Here is a 21,902-nt window from a genome sequence, read left to right as displayed (position 1 = left end):
CTGGCCATCTCTACTAAAATTACAAAAATTAGCCGGGTGTGGTGGCACATGCCTGTAATCCCAGCTACATTAGGAGGCTGAGGCACGAAAATTGCTTGACCTCAGGAGGCAGAGGTTGCAATGAGCCGAGATCGCATTACTGCACTCAAGCCTGAGCATCAGAGTGAGACTCTTTCCCAACAAAACAAAACAAAAAAGACAATAATAATAATGACAGGGCCAGGTGTGGTGGTTCACGCCTGTAATCCCAGCACTTTGGGAGGCCGAAGCGGGCAGATCACCTCAGGTCAGGAGTTCGAGACCAGCCTGGCCAACACAGTGAAACCCCGTGTCTACTAAAAACACGAAAATTAGCTGGGCATGGCGGTGGGCACCTGTAATCCCAGATACTTGGGAGGCTGAGACAGGAGAATCGCTCCGCTTGAACCTGGGGGGCAGAGGTTGCAGTGAGCCGAGATCGAGTCACTGCACTCCAGCCTGGGTGAGAAGGGGAGACTCTGTCTCTAAATCAATTAATCGGTCAATCAATCAATCAATAATAGACATTTCCAGAGAAGAAAATGGAAGGCGGAAAATCATCAACGGCAGAAATAGCACCTCCGAACTCCAGCCTGGGCGACAGAACGAGACTCCATCTCAAAAAACAAACAAAAAATAATAATAACAATAAGGAGTTCAAGACAAATCAATAAATTCTCTGGTTTTTCCTCCCAACTCAACATTTCCATCTTCCTGTTATTTTGTTTTTCAAGAAATAAAATATTACACATAAAGTTGCAGATCCTCATGTCATCCTCCCTTTTTTTGTTTGTTTGTTTTGTTTTTCTCTCTTTCTTTCCTGGGTTAATCTCATCCTGAATTTGATGATTGTCATTGCCATCCATGTTTTCACACTTGACTATACATAAATTTAGTCCTAAACAGTATAGTGCTCATATTCATGCTTCAGATTTTATGTATAAATGCCACTGTCCCGCACCTATTATCCTGCACCTTTTTTTTTTTTTTTTGAGACGGAGTCTCGCTCTGTCACCCAGGCTGGACTGCAGTGGCGAGATCTCGGCTCACTGCAAGCTCCGCCTCCTGGGTTCACGCCATTCTCCTGCCTCAGCCTCCCGAGTAGCTGGGATTACAGGCATGCGCCACCACATCTGGCTAATTTTTTGTATTTTTAGTAGAGACTGGGTTTCACCATGTTGGCTAGGCTGGTCTCAAACTCCTTACCTCAAGTGATTCACCCACCTGGGCCTCCCAAAGTGCTGGGATTACAGGTGCATTTATTCTTAAATATTGAATAGCTTTTATTGCTTTTTTTCTTTCTTTCTTTTTTTTTTGAGACAGGATCTCACTCTGTCATTGAGGCTCGAGTGCAGTGGTGCAGTCATAGCTCACTGTGGCCTTGACCTTCCAGGCTCAATTGATCTTCCCACTCAGCCTCCCAAGCAGCTGGGACTACAGGTACATACCACCATGTCTGGCTACTTTTTTTTTTTTTTTTTTGTATTTTTTGTAGAGATAGGGTCTCGTTATGTTGCCTAGGCTTGTCTCAAACTCCTAGGCTCAAGCGATCAGCCTACTCTGCCTCCCAAAGTACTGGGATTACAGGCGTGGGCCACAGCACCTGGCCAGGAAGACTTGATTTTTTAAAAAGATTCCATTAAAAATAGCAATAAAGGCCAGGCTCAGTGGCTCACACCTGTAGTCCCAGTACTTTGGGAGGCTGAGGTTGATGGATCACGGGAGTCCAGGAGCTGGATACCAGCCGTCTCTACAAAAAATAGAAAAATTAGCTGGGTGTAGTGGCGTGTGCCTATAGTGCCACCTACTCAGGAGGCTGAGGTGGGAGGGTGGATTAAACCAGGGGGCAAGGGTTGAGGCTGTAGTAAGCTGTGATCACACCACTGCACTCCAGCCTGGGTGACAGAGTGAGACCCTGTCTAAAATAATAGTAATAATAAAGTCTTCCTATCAAAAAGGAACACTTCGGATTTTTGTGTATTGATTTTGTATCCAGAAACCTGATTGTGATTGTGATTGTGATGGGAGAGTGGCAGTGCACCACGTGACTAGGACTTCTGATGTTCTCGTATCCTTGCATTCCAGAGACAGCCCTACCAGATCATGGCTACATTCAATTTTCTAGTAATTTATTTATCATTTTAAAGAGATGCTTTTATACAGAATTTGTAATCTGAGAAACTGGCTGGGCAGTGTGACTTCATCTGTCAGAGAGGCAAAAGGCTTATGCAGAGTGGGCTGTTTGGCCTTGGATCCTGGAGCAGCCTTCTTTGCCTTTATTGACCCTTCTGTGCCTTCTGTGTGCCCTTTGGCTAGCTTCTTCTCCTGCCAATCACAATCACACCCTCTTCACTACGTTTTTGTTTTAAATTTTATTTTATTTTTTGTTGACACAGAGTCTCACTCTATCTCCCAGGCTGGAGTTCAGTGGTAGGATCTCAGCTCACTGCAACTGCCGCCTCGTCCACCTCCCGGGTTCAAGTGATTCTCCTGCCTCAGGTTCCCAAGTAGCTGGTATTACAGGCGTGCCCACCACGCCTGGCTAATTTTTGTATTTTTTAGTAGAGATGGGGTTTTGCCATGTTGGTCAGGCTGGTCTCGAACTCCTGACCTCAAGTGATCCACCCACCTCGGCCTCCCAAAGTGTTGGGATTACTGTTGTGAGCCACCGCGCCTGGTTCTTCACTACGTTTTAGATTCTTTTTAGATTGTGCTCCATTGAGAGCTCAAGCAATACAGCCACCCAGGTTTTTGTAACTCTCCATGGCGCTCACCACAGTACTTACGCAAGGAGGTCCACGCTATGATGAAGTGGTGTCTACTGTTGAATTGATGAGTTCCTCTTTATTAACCTACTATAGTTTCATTTTACTCTTAGCCGTCAGGAAGCTAAGAGCTGAGTTCTGTGCTCAGTGGCAACATATTTCCTTGACTATGGATTTTTAAAATACTGTTTTTCTGGCCGGGCGCGGTGGCTCATTCCTGTAATCCCAGCACTTTGAGAGGCTGAGACAGGTGGATCACCTGAGGTCAGGAGTTCAACACCAACCTGACCAACATAGTGAAACACCGTCTCTACTAAAAATACAAAAATTAGCCGGGCGTGGTGGCAGGCACCTGTAATCCCAGCTACTCGGGAGGCTGAGGCAGGAGAATCGCTTGAACCTGGGAGGCGGAGGTTGCAGAGATTTGACATCGTGCCACTGAGCTCAGCCTGGGCGAGAGTAAAACTCTGTCTCAAAACAAAACAAAAAAATTTTTCTTTCTAGGCATGCCTCTCATTCAAAGAGCTTTTAAAGTCTCTTGCTTGTTTCATTATTATGAATTTTACGCCTATTTTAAAGCTATACGGTTTCACTGCTGTATGCTTTAGTGTAAGCTATGTCAAATCCTTTTGCAGGTAGGTGGAGTTTAAATTCTATAAAATGAGACGTGATCAATAAAAGCGGATGAAGAGTCTGAGGACTTGAGTGGTGGTGGAGATTTTCCAGAATTATTAGTGTAGAAAATTAATTTCGATGTTTTAGTGCATATGCTTGTACATAATACCTTTTACTCACAATAATACTGTATTTAATTCAGGGGAAGACATGTGATTTTACTTTCAATGTCTGCTAGTAAATAAAAATAATTCACAACCTTATAAAGTAATAGTGCTCGGTCTGGGCCTGATAATTGAATATATTATCACTGAAGATTATATTTTATTAAGTACTGAATTGAACAGTTTCTGAACAATGAGATTTTTCTTTCCAGCTGAATCTAAATCTGATTTTAAAGAAATCACTGCTCGTGCTTTTGTGTCCTCCGGGTTTCTAACTTCCACTCTCCCTCCTTCAAGGGCATCTCCCAGAAGGGGGCTGGGCTCATTAACTCAGGGACGGTGTAAAGCGTTTGCTCCTCTCCTCACAGCCCTTCCGCGGTCTCCCAAGGAGACAAGTGGAATGCCCACCAAGTCATGCTTTTCCATTACTCATTCCGCCTTCTCTCCCGAGGTGGCGCGTGGGAGGTGTTTTGCTCGGGTTCTGTAAGAATAGGCCAGGCAGCTTCCCGCGGGATGCGCTCATCCCTTCTCGGGGTTCCGCTCCCACCGCGCCGCGTTCGGCCGGTTCCGCCTGCGAGATGTTTTCCGACGGACAATGATTCCACTCTCGGCGCCTCCCATGTTGATCCCAGCTCCTCTGCGGGCGTCAGGACCCCTGGGCCCCGCCCCGCTCCACTCAGTCAATCTTTTGTCCCCGTATAAGGCGGATTATCGGGGTGGCTGGGGGCGGCTGATTCCGACGAATGCCCTTGAGGGTCACCCGGGAGGGAACTCCGGGCTCCGGCTTTGGCCAACCCGCACCCCTCGCTGCGCCGGCCCGAGGGCCACCAGGGGGCGCTCGATGTTCCTGCAGCCCCCCGCAGCAGCCCCACTCCCCGGCTCACCCTACGATTGGCTGGCCGCCCCGAGCTCTGTGCTGTGATTGGTCACAGCCCGTGTCCGTCGCGGGCGCCGGGGCGGATACGAGGTGACGCGCTGCGGCCCAGCTCGGGGCGGTGTCCCGCGCCGGCGACTGCGGGCGGAGTTTCGCGAGGGCCGAAGCGGGGCAGTGTGACGGCAGCGGTCCTGGGAGGCGCCCGCGCGCGTCGGAGCAGCTCCCCGTCCTCCGCAGCCGTCACCGCCGGCCGTCGCCGCGCCCTGGCCTCCAGCACTCCTGTCCACCGCCCACCGCCCACCTCCCACCTCGATGCGGTGCCGGGCTGCTGCGTGATGGGGCTGCGGAGCGGCGCCCTGCGGCTCGCGGCGGCCGCTGCTCGCGCTGAGGTGCGTCGGTGCCCGGCCCCCCGCGCCCCCGCGCGCCGCGGCTCCTGTTGACCCGGTCCGCCCGTCGGTCTGCAGCGCGGCTGAGGTAAGGCGGCGGGGCTGGCCGCGGTTGGCGCCGCGGCCGCGGGGTTGGGGAGGGGGCCGCTTCCGCGGGGAGGAGCGGCCGGGCCGGGGTCCGGGCGGGGTCTGAGGGGAGGTAGCGCGGGACGGGCGCCGGGTGCGGGAGCCTCGCCCTCGGGGGAGGGCACCCCTCCCTAGGCCAGCAGCGAGTCCCGGGCCGGCGTCCAGCGGTCGGCTGGGGCCCCCGCAGTGCCCTGCACCGGCCCTCCGTTTCCCCCGCGCTGCCAGGCCCCGGCTGTGCCCAGCGCTCTCCAGAGCCGCCGCTGCCTGGCCGTTCCCTGGGCTCCGCGCACGTTGCAGCCCGGGGGGCGGCTGTGCTTCGTTTGAAGCCATGGTTTCTCATTTTTCCTCTCCCCTTTCCTCCTTTGTGGTGGGCATCGGGCTTCGGCTGGGAATGTGGTTATGCCCTTTGCCAGATGGCGATAGGAAAGGTCATCGCTTGGCGCTGGGGGAGCCGAGGGCTCGAGGCCTGGAAAGAGGGGTGCGATAGGAAGGGAGGGGGCTTGTTGGATGCTGGCCAGGTGTGAGGAAGGCTGGTGTGGTCTCGGCGTTCAGCCGACTGGGATTACTCGGGCAGCCATATTGGGAGGATGATCTGACAAATCCTTTAGGAGCCAAGTCCAGTTGTTGGAAGGCACCGAGTGACAGCCCTGGCAGCTTTCAGGGTGACTGGCCAGACCAGAAGCCAAGTTGTGGGGGTTGGGAGGCTGCTTGAGCAAGCTAGTCATTGTTCATGCAACACAAAACATTCCCGCCCCTAACGCCAGAATGGAGCTTCCAGATCCCTTTTTTTTTTTCCTTGATTGCTAAATGAGCTTCCAAGGTAAACTGCCTTCAAGATTCCATTCTTGTTGGGGTGAAATTCCGTGTTTCTCTATTCATCTTCTGCGTCCAGTGCGGGGGCTGTGAAAGGCCTGCTGATGCTTTACATGTGCATAGGCCGATCTGAGAATTGCTAAGGCCACTGTATCAGTATGGAGGCCTCGAGTAGCCGTAGAGCATTGGATGGATAGATTTTCAGAGTCGCTCAACTTGCAGAGAAGAAGTAAACCAGAGTATTCTGATAGTGGGCGAGGCTAGTGGCGGCATTTCTGAGGACGCAGGCTGTCATCTTTGTGGAATCTCGAGGTAGCTGAAATTAGATTGTCAACAGATCCCTTGCTCATATCTCTTACTGCTCTGAGCAGCTGTTCTGCCACCATTGAACATTCCGCTTTGTGTCATGATGTGCCTGTCTGAGCCTGATGAAAGTGTGCTGATGAGATTTGAATAACTCTTAAGAGGTGATATCATGGTGGATATTTTATTTAAAGGCTGGCATTTTGTCTCCTTAGTTTAGTCATAACAAAATCTGGTTCTTGTGTTCCTCTAAGAAGTGAGGTGGTGCTTTCTGATTAAGTTGATATGGTTGCTGGATTATAGAGCAAGTGTTGTTAATGTATTGTTTGAAGGTGGAATATGAGAATTGCACATAGGTTGGTATTGTAAAGCAGGTCTGGAGATGATCAATAACCGGGTTCAGCATGAGTCTGTAGATCTGTTCTTTTCTATATCCTAGATGTGGACAGGACCTGGAGAGATGGCATGCCTGCTTTCTTCTTTGTGGCCTTTGCTTTCATTCAAGTTCAATTTGTTCATAAATACATTCTCATAACTTCTCAGGTTGAACTATGTAAAAAATTTTGGGATGGGTGCGGTGGCTCATGCCTTGTAATCCCAACACTTTGGGAGGCTGAGACAGGAGGATCCCTTGAGCTCAGGAGTTCGAGACCACCCTGGGCAACAGAGTGGGACTCTGTCTCTACAAAAATAAATGAATAAATAAATACCTGGGCATGGTGGCTCATGCCTGTATTCCCAGCTATTTGGGAGACTGAGGTGGGAGGATTGCTTGAGGCTAGCCTGGGCAACAGAAAGACCCTGGCTAAAAAAAAAAAATGTGTATATATATATGTGTGTGCGTGTGTGTATATATATATATATATATATATATATATATATATATATACACACACATTTAAAAAATTTGGATAGGTTTTGCTAAGCAAAGTCTTAACACTATTTTTTTGTTATTTTTGTCATCAAGCTTTAGTTTTAAAACTTGTTGAATCAAATGTAACTTCAACAGAAACTAGTGTTTTTTGCATTACACTAGTATGAGAGAAATACAGAATGTCTGTTTTGAAATTCCATGCCCTAAGTTAGAAATATTTCTAAGTTTTTAATTTTTAGAGTTACTTTATTAGTATAAAGATCTGAATATTTTTTATTAAAAATAATTTCAGCATTTGGTAAAATCAGACCTGATTGTGAATCTGATACAGAGGCTAGGTTTTATGAGTATGTGTAGCTCTGCTCTGATGAGTGTTTTTCCAAAATTTATCCAATTAAGTATAGCTTTTAAGGCTTAGAACAGACTGTTTTTCCTTTTCAAGACCAGATATGAATGCACTTTTCCTTTTTTCTCTCTTTCTTCTTTCCCATTTTGATTTCGTGCAGGGAATAAGTGTCCAAGAAAGTCTGCCAACGGAGTCTTTCTTAAGGCCAAAGCTTTTTAGCCCATTTTCTCACTGTGGTCTTGTCCTGGGTACAAAGTAAAGGACAATGGGCCCCCTGCCTTCCTGTTTGTAATCCCCTTCCCAGGCTGCTAATCATAGTAGATCTTTTCCAGGGGGAAGCATATCCTTTTGGTCTTGTAAACTAACATGATATAATTTCATAATGCTCTGAAGTTATTTTATGTCTATTTCATGTATTTCTCTTTGAAAGATGGCCTCGTTTGAACAGGTACTGGTGAATATCTGGATTCTATGAAAGAGTGTGAATAAATATGCATACTTCTTGAACTTTTTTTGTGCAGCTTATCAGGATAGAAGAGAAATTAAACAGATGTGACTGTGGTAGGAAAAACCTGCAAAAGGTGCCTTGGGCCGGACGCAGTGGCTCACATCTGTAATCCCAGTGCTTTGGGAGGCTGAGGCGGGAGGATTGCTTCACATCAAGAGTTTGAGACAAGCTTGGACAACATAGCAGGACCCCCATCTCTACCAAAAAAAAAAAAAAAATCTGGATGTGGGTGGTGTGTGTTTGTAGTCCTAGTGCTTCGGAGGCTGAGTGGGGAGGATGGCTTGAGTTTGAGATTACAGTGAGCTAAGACAGCGCCATTGCACTCCACTCTGGGCTCAGACTTTGCCTGCTAAAAATAAAAAGATGCCTTGGACTTCTCGGAGTTGAACTGTTTGGTTAACGGGCCACTGATTCATTGATGCTCTTTTACTATAGGCATTACCCATTAACTGAGGGTGCATGTAGAGATTTAGTTCTTTACCTTCCAGGAACTCACACTTTACCACTTTCTTTCTTTCTTTCTTTCTTTCTTTCTTTCTTTCTTTCTTTCTTTCTTTCTTTTCTTTCTTTTCTTTCTTTTCTTTCTTTCTTTCTTTTTTTAAGACAGAGTCTCGCCCTGTCGCCCAGGCTGGAGTGCATTGGTATGATCTCAGCTCACTGCAACCTCTGCCTCCCGGGTTCAAATGATTCTTCTGCCTCAGCCTCCCAAGTAGCTGGGATTACAGGCACCTGCCACCATGCCCAGCTAATTTTTGTATTTTTAGTAGAGATGGGGTTTCACCATGTTGGCCAGGCAGGTCTCGAACTCCTGACCTTCTGATCCGCCTGCCTTGGCCTCCCAAAGTGCTGGGATTACAGGCATGAGCCACTGTGCCCTGCCTTTTTTTTTTTTTTTTTTGGGATGGAGTCTTACTCTGTCACTCAGGCTGGAGTGCAGTGGTGTGATCTTTGGCTCACTGCAACCTCTACCTCCTGGGTTCAAGTGATTCTCCTGCCTCAGCCTCCCGAGCAGCTGGGACTACAGGTGCACACCACCATGCCCAGCTAATTTTTGTATTTTTAGTAGAGACGGGGTTTCACCATATTGGCCAGGCTGATCTCGAACTCCTGACCTTGTGATCCACCCGCCTCAGCCTCCCAAAGTGTTGGGATTACAGGCATGAGCTACTGCACCTGGGCTACCATTTCTATATAGAAATGGTGAGATAAAGTTAACTCCAACTCCTTTTCATTTTAGTACAATTTAGTATCCTGATATGGTTTCCGTGATTTCCAGTCAGAGCATTTTCAAAATTCTTTGTAATGTTGTATGTACATAATACTGTACTTATTATCTAATACTCAATTGGTACTTTTACATTTGTCTTGTGGTTTTTTGTATATGTGTTTGAAGTCACAAGCTTGTAAATGTTTGATGGATTTAAAAATCTATATATTTTATATATATATATATATATATATATATATGTTTTTTTTTTTTTGAGACGGAGTTTCACTCTTGTTGCCCAGGCTGGAGTGCAACGGCGCGATCTCGTCTCACCGCAACCTCCGCCTCCCAGGTTCAAGCGGTTCTCCTGCCTCAGCCTCCCTAGTAGCTGGGATTACAGGCCTGTGCCACCACGCCCAGCTAATTTTGTATTTTTAGTAGAGTAGGGGTTTCTCCATGTTGGTCAGGCTGGTCTTGAACTCCCGACCTCAGGTGATCCACCCACCTTGGCCTCCCAAAGTGCTGGGATTACAGGCATGAGCCACCGTGCCCGGCCTATTTTTTGTATTTAATATCACATTGTTTATACCAAAGCATATCATTCAACCATACTATCCTCTACCATTGCCCGTTTTTTTCCCCTTGAGACAGGGTCTTACTCTATTGCCCAGGCTGGAGTGCAGTGGCGCAGTCATGGCTCACTGCAGCCTTGACCTCCTGGGCTCAAGTGGTCCTCCTATCTCAGTCTCCTGAGTAGCTGGGACTACAGGCATGCGCTACCATGCCCAGCTAATTTTTAAATTTTTGTAGAGATGGGGGTCTCACTATATTGCCTATTGCCCAGCCTGGTCTTGAACTCCTGAGCTCAAGTGATCCACCTCAGCCTTCCAAAGTGGGAGGATTAAAGGCATGAGCCCCTGTGCCCAGCCCCATTGCTCTTTTGGATTACTATATTGTTGGCTTAGTTCTCTCTTTCATCCAGATTTTTGACATCATCTTGGCAGATGTCAATGACTATGTAAATAAACAATAACAGAAACAACAATAGTGATAAAATAGCTTACTCATATTGAGCACTTTCTGTGTGCCAGGCTTTTTTCTAAGCACTTTACGTTTATTAACTAATTTAATCCTAATAGCAGCCATATGAAATAAATACTGTTATTCCCATTTTACAGATGAAACTAAAACAGGCCAAGTGACTTCCCCAAAATCATAAGTACTAGTAAGTAACCACTATGCTGAGTTTCCTTTGTAACTACCGTTAACTGTGAAATTTCTTGAATTGAGGTCAAGCAAACATTGGCTTCATTCTGTTCCAGTTGTTTAGTGTTATGGCCACATTTTTAACTTGTCATCATGTTAAGGTCTCAAATTCACCTTCAAGTCTTAAACTGTGATAATTGATAGCTTTCACTTTCATAATCACTTTATGCGTGTTCTCCCACTCTAAGTCTCCTAAACCGTCAGCCTCTTCCAGATTTTACTTCTTTTCCTTCCTTTTCTATACTACGACCTCTGGGTTGCATTGCTTGCAGTTTTTATTCTTTCTTATTATTCTTCAGGACTTACTATGCAGAAGCCAGCCTCACATCATCCCTACCATCCATACCCTCCATTCTTACTCTGTGTCATGGAGAAACCTGCATAGTGCTGGGGATTAGTGCCACAATTAATGTGTAGTCCGAGGTCTCCCTTAAATCTGTCTTTGGTCCCTGTCGGAGCAGTTCTGCTTAGTTCCCTCCCCATTTCTCCACAGTTGCTATTATAAAATCTGGACCCCTTGACTCAAACCTGTCACTGCCCCATGCTTGGCAGAATACCTTGCCTGCCACCTCATAGGAAAAAAGGGCATGAACTCCCTGAGCTTTCCCTTCCTCTACTTACAAACTTCTCTGCCCTCTTTCTTCTGTTCTTTCCCCCAGTGTGAGAAAGAGGTTACTCTGTCTTGGCCTCTGTTAGGTATAGCACTGTTCTAATCTGTAGGAACTCGCAGTATTGGTTACTCTTCTTTTCCCTGCAGTACTTGCCCATTTTCTTTTTTTTTTTTTTTTTTTTTTTTGAGACAGAGTCTTGTTCTGTCACCAAGACTGGAGTGCAGTGGCCTGATCTTGGCTCACTACAACCTCTGCCTCCCGGATTCAAGTGATTCTCCTGCCTCAGCCTCCCAAGTAGCTGGGATTACAAACGTGTGCCACCACGCCCAGCTAATTTTTGTATTTTTAGTAGAGATGGGGTTTCACCGTGTTGACCAGGCTAGTCTCAAACTCCTGACCTCAGGTGATCCGCCCGCCTCTGCCTTCCAAAATGTTGGGATTACGGGCGTGACCCATTGTGCCCAGCCTTTTCTACTGTTCTTGAACACACCAGGCACAGTCCTACCGTAGGGCCCTTGCTCTTACTCTTTCTTTTTCTTTTTTTTTTTTTTTTGAGACAGTCTTGCTGTGTCTCCCAGGCTGGGGTGCAGAGGCACAATCTCCTGGGTTCAAGCAATTCTCCTGCCTCGGCCTCCTGAGCAGCTGGGATTATAGGCACCCACCACCAAGCCCAGCTAATTTTGTATTTTTAGTAGAGACGGTGTTTCACCATGTTGGCCAGGCTGGTCTTGAACTTCTGGCCTCAGGTGATCCACCTGCCTCAGCCTCCCAGAGTGCTGAGGTTACAGGCGTGAGCCACCGCACCCAGCTGCTCTTACTCTTTCTTCTGCCTGGAATACTTTTCCCCTGAAATCTGCTTGGCTAACTCCTTTACCTCTTTCAAGTCTTTGCTTAAATCTCAGCACATCAGCAGGCCCACCCTGACCTCATTTATGCACCTGCACAGCAATCCTTCCCACCACCACAATCTTGAACCCCCTGACTTTGCTGTACTCCCCCATGATGCTGATTACATTCTCGATTCTCTATACCTGATTTATTAATTTTAATGTCCTCCCTCTCCCTACTAGAATGTAAATTCCTCCATGACAAGGAGGTTTATCTTTTTTGTTCACGGATTATTTTTCCCAGGAACTGCCTGTTGCATTGTAGGCACCCAGTAAATAGCTATTGAATAAAGTATAGAAATGTGCAAGTCTTTCCTATTACAAATAAAGGGCTGGGGGGAGGAAAATCCCTCCTTTGTTTCTGTTCCTTCCAATAAAATCCTTCATTCCTATTTGCTCTCTCCTGCTCATCATAGCCAGGCTCTGACAGTGTCATGGATACTGGCATTTCCCACTTCCGTGCCAACCCACTACAGGCTGGCTTCAGTGTCCCCTCCTGCCCCCCACTTCATGGATACTGCCCTTGCTGTGGTTTCCAGCCTTTATTGCTGAAACCAGGAGGCACACTTCACACTTTTGCAGTACTAAGTATGTTACTCATTTTGTTTTTTTCTTCCTTGAACTTTTGGCTACTTCTGTTTGTGGGCTGGTTTCAGTCTTCTGAAACTACTGTTTTTCTGGCCACTCACATGGCTATTAAATTCATTCAACATAAATCTTTGTGCAACTTTTTTTTTTTTTTTGAGACAGAGTCTCGCTCTGTCATCCAGGCTAGAGTGCAGTGGTGTGACCTTGGCTCACTACAACCTTCATCTCCCGGGTTCAAGTGATTCTCCTGCCTCAGCCTCCCGAGTAGCTGGGATTACAGTCATGTGCCATCACACCCAGCTAATTTTTGTATTTTTAGTAGAGACAGCGTTTCATCATGTTGGCCAGGCTGGTCTTGAACTCCTGACCTCAAGTGATCCACCCGCCTTGGCCTCCCAAAGTGTTGGGATTATACGCGTGAGCCACGATGCCCAGCCGATCTTTATGTAACTTTTAAAAGCTTGCTGTGTCGTTTGGTTTTATTTGTTTTTAGGAACTAGAACTTTGACTACACAACATATTTACAGTGTTAAATAGCAGAATAGGCTATTACAGGAAGTTTTTATTTATTTATAATTTATACCAGTTACTACTTCTAGAAAGGATTTGAGCAGCTTACCACAAATATATACAGTGAAGCTATTAAAATATAAATAAGTAAAAATTTATGTAACAAGAAAAAGTAAATGTATAGGTTGCCTCGGCTAATGTGGTTATTGTAATTTAATTTGGAAACATGGAATTTAATGCAAAAAGGGAAAGATAAATTGTACAATTTTCATTCTGGTAAAAGAAAGCCTAATAGTTTGTCGAGAGAAACCTTTTTTCCTAGTATTAAATTCTAAAGATGTTCTAAGAGAAAATTGTTATAAACATCCTGATATAAAGATACGTATGGCCGGGCGCGGTGGCTCATGCCTGTAATCCCAGCACTTTGGGAGGCCGAGGCTGGTGCATCACTGAGGTCGGGAGTTTGAGACCAGCCTAAGCAACATGGAGAAACCCCGTCTCTACTAAAAATACAAATTTAGCCGGGCATGGTGGTGCATGCCTGTAATCCCAGCTACTTGGGAGACTGAGGCAAGAGAATCACTTGAACCTGGGAGGCGGAGGTTGCAGTGAGCCGAGATCATGCCATTGCACTCCAGCTTGGGCAACAAGAGCAAAACTCCATCTTAAAAGTAAAAAATAGGCCAGGCCTTATGGCTCACGCCTGTAATCCCAGCACTTTGGGAGGCCGAGGCAGGCGGATCACCTGAGGTCGGGAGTTTGAGACTAGCCTGACCAACATGGAGAACCCCATCTCTACTAAAAATACAAAAAAATCAGCTGAGTGTGGTGGTGCATGCCTGTAATCCCAGCTACTCGGGAGGCTGAGGCAGGAGAATCACTTGAACTCAGGAGGCAGAGGTTGTTGTAAGCTGAGATCGTGCCATTGCACTCCAGCCTGGGCAACAAGAGTGAAACTCATCTCAAAAAAATAAAAAATAAAGACTTACTAGGGCTGGGGACAGTGGCTCACACCTGTAATCCCAGCACTTTGGGAGGCCTAGGTGAGAGGATTGCTTGCGCCCAATAGTTCGATATCAGCCTGGGCAGTGAAGCAGGATCTCATCTCTATTAAAGATAAATTTAGTGGATGGGCGCGGTGGGTCATGCTTGTAATCCCAGCACTTTGGGAGGCTGAGGCAGGCGGATCACCTGAGGTCAAGAGTTCGAGACCAGCCTGACCAACATGGAGAAACTCCGTCTCTACTAAAAATACAAAATTAGTTGGGTGTGGTGGCACATGCCTGTAATCCCAGCTACTCGGGAGGCTGAAGTAGGAGAATCACTTGAACCCGGGAGGTGGAGGTTGCGGTGAGCCGAGATCGCGAGCCATTGCACTCCAGCCTGGGCAACAAAAGTGAAACTCTGTCTCAAAAAAAAAAAAAAAAAAAATTAGGTAGGTGTGGTGGCATGTGCCTGTAGTCCCAATAACTCCAGAGGCTGAGGGAGAAGGATTGCTTGAGCCTGGGAGATTGAGGCTGCAGTGAACTGTGATTGTTCCACTGTACTCCATCCTGGGCAACAGAGTGAGACCCTGTTTCAATAAATAGATAGATAGATAGATAGATAGATAGATAGATAGATATGTACTAAATGTTTTCAACAGCTTCTTTAAGTAAAAGGAAGAAATGTTCTTCAAATACCTTTACAAAATAAAATAAAAAATAAACAGGGCAGTGATGCATGCCTATAGTACCCAGCTACTCCTGAGGCTGAGGGACAGCCAAGGAGTTTTGAGGCTGCCATGAGCTTCAATCACACCACTGCACTCCAACCTGGGCGGTGAAAAAGTGAGACCCCTTTTCTTTGTTTCTTTTCTTTTTTGAGACAGAGTTTTGCTCATGTCGCCCAGGCTGTAGCACAGTGGTATCATCTTGGCTCACTGCAACCTCCGCCTCCCAGGTTCAAGCTATTCTCCTGCCTCAGCTTCCTGAGTAGCTGGGATTACAGGCGCCTGCCGCCAAGCCCAGCTGATTTTTGTGCTTTTAATAGAGACGGAGTTTCACCATGCTGGCCAGGCTGGTCTTGAACTCCTGACCTCAAGTGATCCACCCACCTTGGCCTCCCAGAGTGCTGGGATTACAGGCATGTGCCACTGCGCCTAGCCAGATAGTAGTTAAAACATTTGGGGAGCATGACTGAGCCTGTTTAGCCATATTGGAGATTAAAAATCTGATATGTCAGGAGACTACTCGTGTATAGTCTGATTCTTGGATTGGGTTAGAATACAGAAAGAAGCTTTTTTTTTTTTTTTTGACATGGAGTCTCGCTCTGTCACTGAGGCTGGAGTGTAATGGTGCGATCTTGGCTCACTGCAACCTCCACCTCCGAGGTTCAAGCAATTCTCCTGCCTCAGCCTTCTGAGTAGCTGGGATTACAGGCATGTGCCACCACACCCAGCTAATTTTTGTATTTTTAGCAGAGATGACATGTCACCATGTTGGCCAGGCTGGTCTCGAACTCCTGACCTCAAATGATCTGTCCGCCTCGGCCTCCCAAAGGGCTGGGATTACAGGCATCAGCTATCGTGCCCGGCCTCCTTTTCTAATATATGATTCATTTTGAACTTCCACAGCATGGCCCATGGTTAACTTTTATTCAGAGAGTCAAAAATCAAGAATAAATAGTGACTACATACAGACACACACACACACCAGTTCTTAAATTTTGGGGGGCCATTTTATCAGTATATCCATTGTCAGCAGCAGAGTGTTAGGTCCGAAAACCTGCTTGGTCTTCATGGAAAGTATTGGACTGAGAGATGCAAAATGTGATATAAGGAGGACTTTTTCATAGCATCTCAAAAGGGGATCTCTAGCTATAAAAATTTATTTTTGGGTACATATTCATTCTTTAAATTATAATTCACACTTTAAAATGTAATTCAGAGGAAAATGTTATATTTTAAATAGCTACTTGTTTCAAATTTGTTTTTGTATAACAAACTGTGCTAATATTGAATTAATTAATTAATTTAGACAGTGTCTTGCTCTGTCGCCCGGGTTGGAGTGCAGTGGTGCAATCTTGGCTCACTGCAACCTGTGCCTCCCGGGTTCAAGCGATTCTCATGCCTCAGCCTCCTAAGTAGCTGGGACTACAGGCATGTGCCACCATGCCTGGCTAATTCTAGTATGGAATTTAAAAGACTGCATTTCTGTTTAATTCTAACAAATGTACTGAATAAAGTATCAGTATATGAGAGGTAAGGGAACTACTGACTGCAACATAGGGGCAGAATGAAATAAATGGAAAAGTGAGGAATCAGTCGAGTAATTTTATGGAGCAAAGGAAAAAAAAGGTATGCCCTTTTACTCAGAAAAGCAGACGGATATTAAGAAATGAATTAATGCATCCTGCTCCATGGTCTCATTTGACCTTGTCCTTGAAAGATGTGAACTTGTAATAGGTTGAGAAGGGAGATTGGGCTCCTAGGAATCCATGTGTATAGTGTAGGAAGGTGGTGGCTAGTGGAGAAGAAGGCTTAGAGTTGGGCAAGGAAAGCTGAGACAGGGGAAGTAGGTTGGATTGTGGAGGCCCTTGAACTTTTAGGTTATGCTCTGAGAAGGTTTTTAAGGAGAGGCAATGGCATGAACTGATCATTTTTTAAGGAATATAATCCTGGCTGTTTTCTATAGAAAAGGAATGCTACAAACACAAACCAACCAAAAAACTAGTATTATTTCATTCTTGTTTATCACTTTACTGAAAGATCAATTTCAGTCTTCTCCTTAGATTCCTTATAATCCGAAGTGCCTTTGAGGGCAAGTGGGAATTCTACAAGATCAAAATTAAGCAATTGGGCAAAAATTGAGAAAAATTCAAATGAATTAGACCTAAATGTTTTATTGTCTCTTTAATGTTAGTGAATGCTTCTGGAATTTTTGCTCCATTCCACTTTCCTAACGCTTCTAATTGTATGTCGCAAGGAAAAGTGGTCAGAAGAACAGTTTAGAACTCAGGCTGTGTAAGTGATTTAGAGTATGTATGGTTACCTTTTCTACCTTCCTGCTCTGGCTTTCAAAACTTGGAAGATGTATTTTTTTGCTAATTATTAAGAAATGTTGTTTTCCTATAACTTCTTAAAAATAACTCTGTAGGCTGGGTGTGGTGGCTCACGCCTGTAATCCCAGCACTTTGGGAGGCCGAGGCAGGCGGGTCACAAGGTCAGGAGTTCAAGACCACCCTGGCCAACATAGTGAAACTCTGTCTCTACTAAAAACACAAAAATTAGCCAGGTGTGGTGGCACGCACCTGTAGTCCCAGCTACTCGGGAGGCTGAGGCAGGAGAATCGCTTGAACCTGGGAGGCAGAGGTTGCAGTAAACCGAGATGGCTATTGCACTTCATCTAGCCTGGGTGACAGAGCAAGACTCTGTCTCAAAAACAAAACAACAAAACAAAAAGCACCTCTGTAAAATTATTGTTTCTTGCTGGATTTTAAACTTGATTTCAGACTTACATAAGTAATTCTTTAAAGGAGCAGGGAGTTTTGAAACTAAGTCTTTGATGGATGTCTATTATAATGGATACTGTTTATAGTAGTAGAGAAGTGACAGAATAACTTTCTGTAGTCCACTTAACTGTAGCTTTGAATGACTGGATAACATTTTCACTAAATTTTGAAGATGGTTGCAAGGTGGTTTTTTTGTTTTGTTTTGTTTTGTTTTTTGTTTTTTGTTTTTTTTTAGACGGAGTCTTACTCTGTCAACAGGCTGGAGTGCAGTGGTGCGATCTTGGCTCACTGCAACCTCTGCCTCCCGGGTTTAAGCAATTATCCTGCCTCAGCTTCCCGAGTAGCTAGGACTACAGGCATGTGCCACCACACCAGCTAATTTTTGTATTTCTAGTAGAAACGGGGTTTCACCACGTTGGCCAGGATGGTTTTGATGTCTTGACCTCATGATCCGCCCGCCTCGGCCTCCCAAAGTGCTGGGATTACAGGCGTGAGCCACTGTGCGCGGCCTGAAGTTTTTACCATGAGACAGTAAAATCAGAAAAAATATTTAGGTTTAGGTTGTTTTGGGAAAGTAATTAAATATAAACTTCTAAAAAGGATAGATGTTATTAGCACACAACAATGCCCGGCTAATTTTTGTGTTTTTTTGCAGAAATAGGGTTTCACATGTTGCCTAGGCTGGTCTTGAACTCCTGAGCTCAAGCCATCTGCCTGCCTTGGCCTCTGAAAGTGCCAGAATTACAGCAGGTGTGAGTCAGAGTGTACAGCCCTGACCGTGGTTTTTGTTTGTTTGTTTGAGATGGAGTCTCGCTCTGTTGCCCAGGCTGGAGTGCAGTAGTGTGATATCCCAGCTCACTGCAACCTCCGCCTCCCGGGTTTAAGCGGTTCTCCTGCCTCAGCCTCCCGAGTAGCTGGGTTTACAGGTGCGTGTCACCACACCTGGCTAATTTTTTGTATTTTTAGTAGAGATGGGGTTTCACCATGTTAGCCAGGATGGTCTCGATTTCCTGACCTTGTGATCCGCCCGCCTCAGCCTCCCAAAGTGCTGGGATTACAAGCGTGAGCTGCCGTGCCCAGCCTGTTTTGTGTGTGTGTTTTTTTGAGATGTTGTTGGCTCTGTTGTCCAAACTGGAGTGCAGTGATGGAATCATGGCTAATTGCAGCCTCCAACTCCTGGGCTCAAGTGATCTATCCACCTCAGCCTCTCAAGTAGCTGGGATTACCGATGCATGCCACCACACCCAGCTAATTTAAACAAAAATGTTTTTTGGTAGAGAGTGTCTCAATATGTTGCCCAGGCTGGTCTTGAACTTCTGGCCTCAAGCAATTCTTTCACTTCAGCCTCCCAAAGTGTTGGGATTATAGGCGTGAGGAACCATGCCTGGCCCCAATTTATGTTTTTTATTTAATGCTGTTTAAATGTTAGTTTGTTGACATCCAGTTAAATAGGAATTCAACCAAAAAAAATAACTATTGTATTCAAGACCCATCCTGTGTTGTAGGGCAGCTGTCCCCATTCTTTTCAGCCCCAGGGACTGGTTTTGTGGAAGACAGTTTTTCCACAGACAGGGTTGGGGTGATGGTCTCAGGATGAAACTGTTCTACCTCAGATCATCAGGCATTAGATTCTCATAAGGAGTGTGCAACCTAGATCCCTTGCATGCACAGTTCACAGTAAGGTTTGCACTTCTATGAAACTCTGATGCCATCGCTGATCTCACAGGAGGAGGAGCTCAGGCAATAATGCTCACTTGCCCACCGCTCACCTCCTGCTGTGTGGCCTGGTTTTTAACAGGCCACAGACCTGTACCACTCTGTGGCCTAGGGGTTGAGGACCCCTCTTGTAGAGGATTAGAAACTTGACTAAGGCTGGGTGTGGTGGGACATGCCTGTAGTCCCAGCTACTTGAGGCTGAGGCTGCAGTGAGCTGAGATGGTTCCACTGCACTCCAGTCTGGGTGGACAGAGTGAGGCCTTGTCTTAAACAAACAAACAAAAAATTAGCCGGGCATGGTGGTGCACCCCTGTAGCTCCAGCTGCTCGGGAAACTGAGGCAAGAGAGTCACTTGAGCCTGGGAGGTTGAGGCTGCAGTGAGCCATGATTCCCTTGACAGAGCAAGACCTTGTCTGAAAAAAACAACAAAACAATAAAAAAAGTAATTTATTCTGCCTTGGGTAAGGTCAATGATTTGAAAAGTGTTAAATAGAGGAGCAATTGTATTTGGTTTTGGGGTGGAGAGAATCCATCAAGACTTTAGACAGGAGCAAGTGAGAAGGTCCTGGAAGAATAAATTGGAATTTAAAAAGAATGAGACGAAGGACACAGTGGGGAAAGGGAAAGTTGGAGCAAAAACACAGGGGCAGAAAAACTTGGGATGCATTCTGGAAGTCCTCTGGTGGGTGGTTGTAAAAGAATGTGGCTGGAAGGCAGTGTTCATGTGGGCTTGTAAAAATAGGTGGTTTATGTTGCAGAACACTTTGAATGCCATTGTGGGGAGTTTAGTCATTGCTTCGTAGACAGGAGGGGAACTTGGAGGATTTTGAAGTGGACAGTGATAGAAATAGATCTGTACTTCAGGAAGGTGAATCTTGGCAATATTATGTGGTACAGATAGGGCAGATGAAAAGGGATAATTCACCTAATTGGATAACTGTGGTAAAGATAATAAAAAATATTTTTAAAAAAGAAAATGGGGATATTGTGTAGTATGGATAGGGTAGGAGGAAGAGAGAGAAAGCTGGTTAAGAAGGCCTTGGGTGAGAAGTATTGAAAGCCTAAAAGGTAATGGTGGTGGTAGAAATGGAGAGATTTTATAGATATAAGCTGATTAGATGGATAGACAAAGCAAGCTTTTAGCCTGTGTGAGAACAGCAGAATGGTGAGAACATTAAAAAGAAATAGAAAGGAGGCCAAAGAGCTGGTATTGTTTTGGGGATAGAGGTTTCGGCTTTAGTTGTGTGAGACTGAATGAAATGCTGGAAGGATAGCTAGGTAGAGGAGTCAAGTAGTCTATAGAAAAATGTATGTGTGTATGTATGGGGACATTAGGTATTAGAGATGTTAATGTTTTGGTTCATAGTTACAAATACATAGTACTTTATATCTAAAGCCCACCAAGGAGGTTTCAGCCTTTCTTGTCTTGTTTGTAACATTCAACACTTTGGTAGGTCCTAGGTAGAACACAAAAGAAAAAAGTTTTGTTTTGTTTTTTAAAATTTAAATATCAACAGTATTCAACAACTATCAACATTTTGGCAATCTTGTTCTGTCATCCCCTAACAAATTCCTTAATATCATCTAATACCCAGCCTATCTTCAGACTACCCTGATTATCTAAAAAATGTATTTTTAGGCCGAGTGTGGTGGTTCACACCTGTAATCCCAGCACTCGAAGGCCGAGGCTGGAAGATTACATGAGTCCAGGAGTTCGAGACCAGCCTGGGCAACATAGCGGAACCCTGTCCCTACTAAAAATACAAAAAGCTAGCCAGGCGTGGTGGCGTGTGCCTGTAATCCCAGCTACTTGGGAAGCTGAGGTGGGAGAATCACCTGAGCCCAGGAGGTCAAGACTGCAGTGAGCTGAGATCATGCCACTGCACTCCCCAGCCTGGGCAACCAGAGGGAGACCCTGTCTCAAAAACAAACAAACAAACAAACAAACAAACAAAAAATACATTGTATTTGGTTGATAAATAACGCAAGTCTCTTTTTTTTTTTTTTTTTGAGATGAAGTCTCGCTCTCTTACCAGGCTGGAGTGCAGTGGTGCGATCTCGGCTCACTGCAACCTCTGCCTCCCGGGTTCAAACAATTCTCCTGCCTCAGCCTCCCAAGTAGCTGGGATTACAGGTGCACGTCACCATGCCCAGCTAATTTTTGTGCTTTAGTAGAGATGGTCAACCATGTTGACCAGGATGGTCTCGATTTCTTGACCTCGTGATCTACCCATCTCAGCCTCCCAAAGTGCCAGGATGACAGGCGTGAGCCACCGTGCCTGGCCCACAAGCCCAGGGTTATAAAACCCTGTCTCCCCAATTATGCTATTTGTTTGAAGAAACTGGTTGATTTATTCTGTAGATTGTTTCATATACTGAATTGTGTAGATTGTTTCATATACTGAATTTGCCTGTTTACATCTTTGATGTGTCATCTAAGTTGCTTCTTTCCTCCCTATATGTCTTCTAAACTGGTAGTCAGATCTAAAGCTTGATTTTATTCAGGGTTTGGTTTTTTAAAAAGTTTTCATTTTAAGGGGAGTAGGGCAAGAATACTTAATAAGCTGTGTATTTCCTTTGTTCGAGACCAGCCTGGCCAACATGTTGAAACCCCATCTCTACTAAAACCACAAAAATTAACCTGGTGGTGTGTTGGGCACCTGTAATCCCAGCTACTCGGTAGGCTGAGGCAGGAGAATCGCTTGAACCCATGAGGTTGAGGCTGCAGTGAGCCAAGATAGTGCCACTGCACTTCAGCCTGGGTGACAAGAGCGAAACTTCATCTAAAAAAAAAAAAAAGAGTTGGGAAAAGGTAACATTCTATAATTCTTTCA

General features: G+C 45.5%; 1 protein-coding gene across 19 annotated transcripts in view; it reads left to right on the top strand.

Annotated features, from left to right (window-relative positions):
* Nucleotides 1-3,889: 3,889 nt before the first annotated feature.
* KIF1B (kinesin family member 1B) overlaps nucleotides 3,890-21,902 on the top strand; it is a 211,485-nt gene continuing 193,472 nt past the window's right edge. For 10 of the 19 annotated variants that reach the window (XM_063594800.1, XM_063594787.1, XM_063594778.1 and 7 more), the window contains exon 1: nucleotides 4,532-4,910. The gene's annotated coding sequence lies outside the window, so the exon portion shown is untranslated. Of the gene's footprint in view, nucleotides 4,911-21,902 lie in introns of all 19 variants that reach the window. The other 9 variants (XM_063594801.1, XM_063594790.1, XM_063594798.1 and 6 more) reach the window with 2 other exon arrangements.

Source organism: Pan paniscus, chromosome 1, assembly GCF_029289425.2.
Source record: "Pan paniscus chromosome 1, NHGRI_mPanPan1-v2.0_pri, whole genome shotgun sequence".
Taxonomy (NCBI): domain Eukaryota; kingdom Metazoa; phylum Chordata; class Mammalia; order Primates; family Hominidae; genus Pan; species Pan paniscus.
Note: the sequence above shows the minus strand (reverse complement) of the source record. Positions and strands in the feature narration are given on the sequence as shown.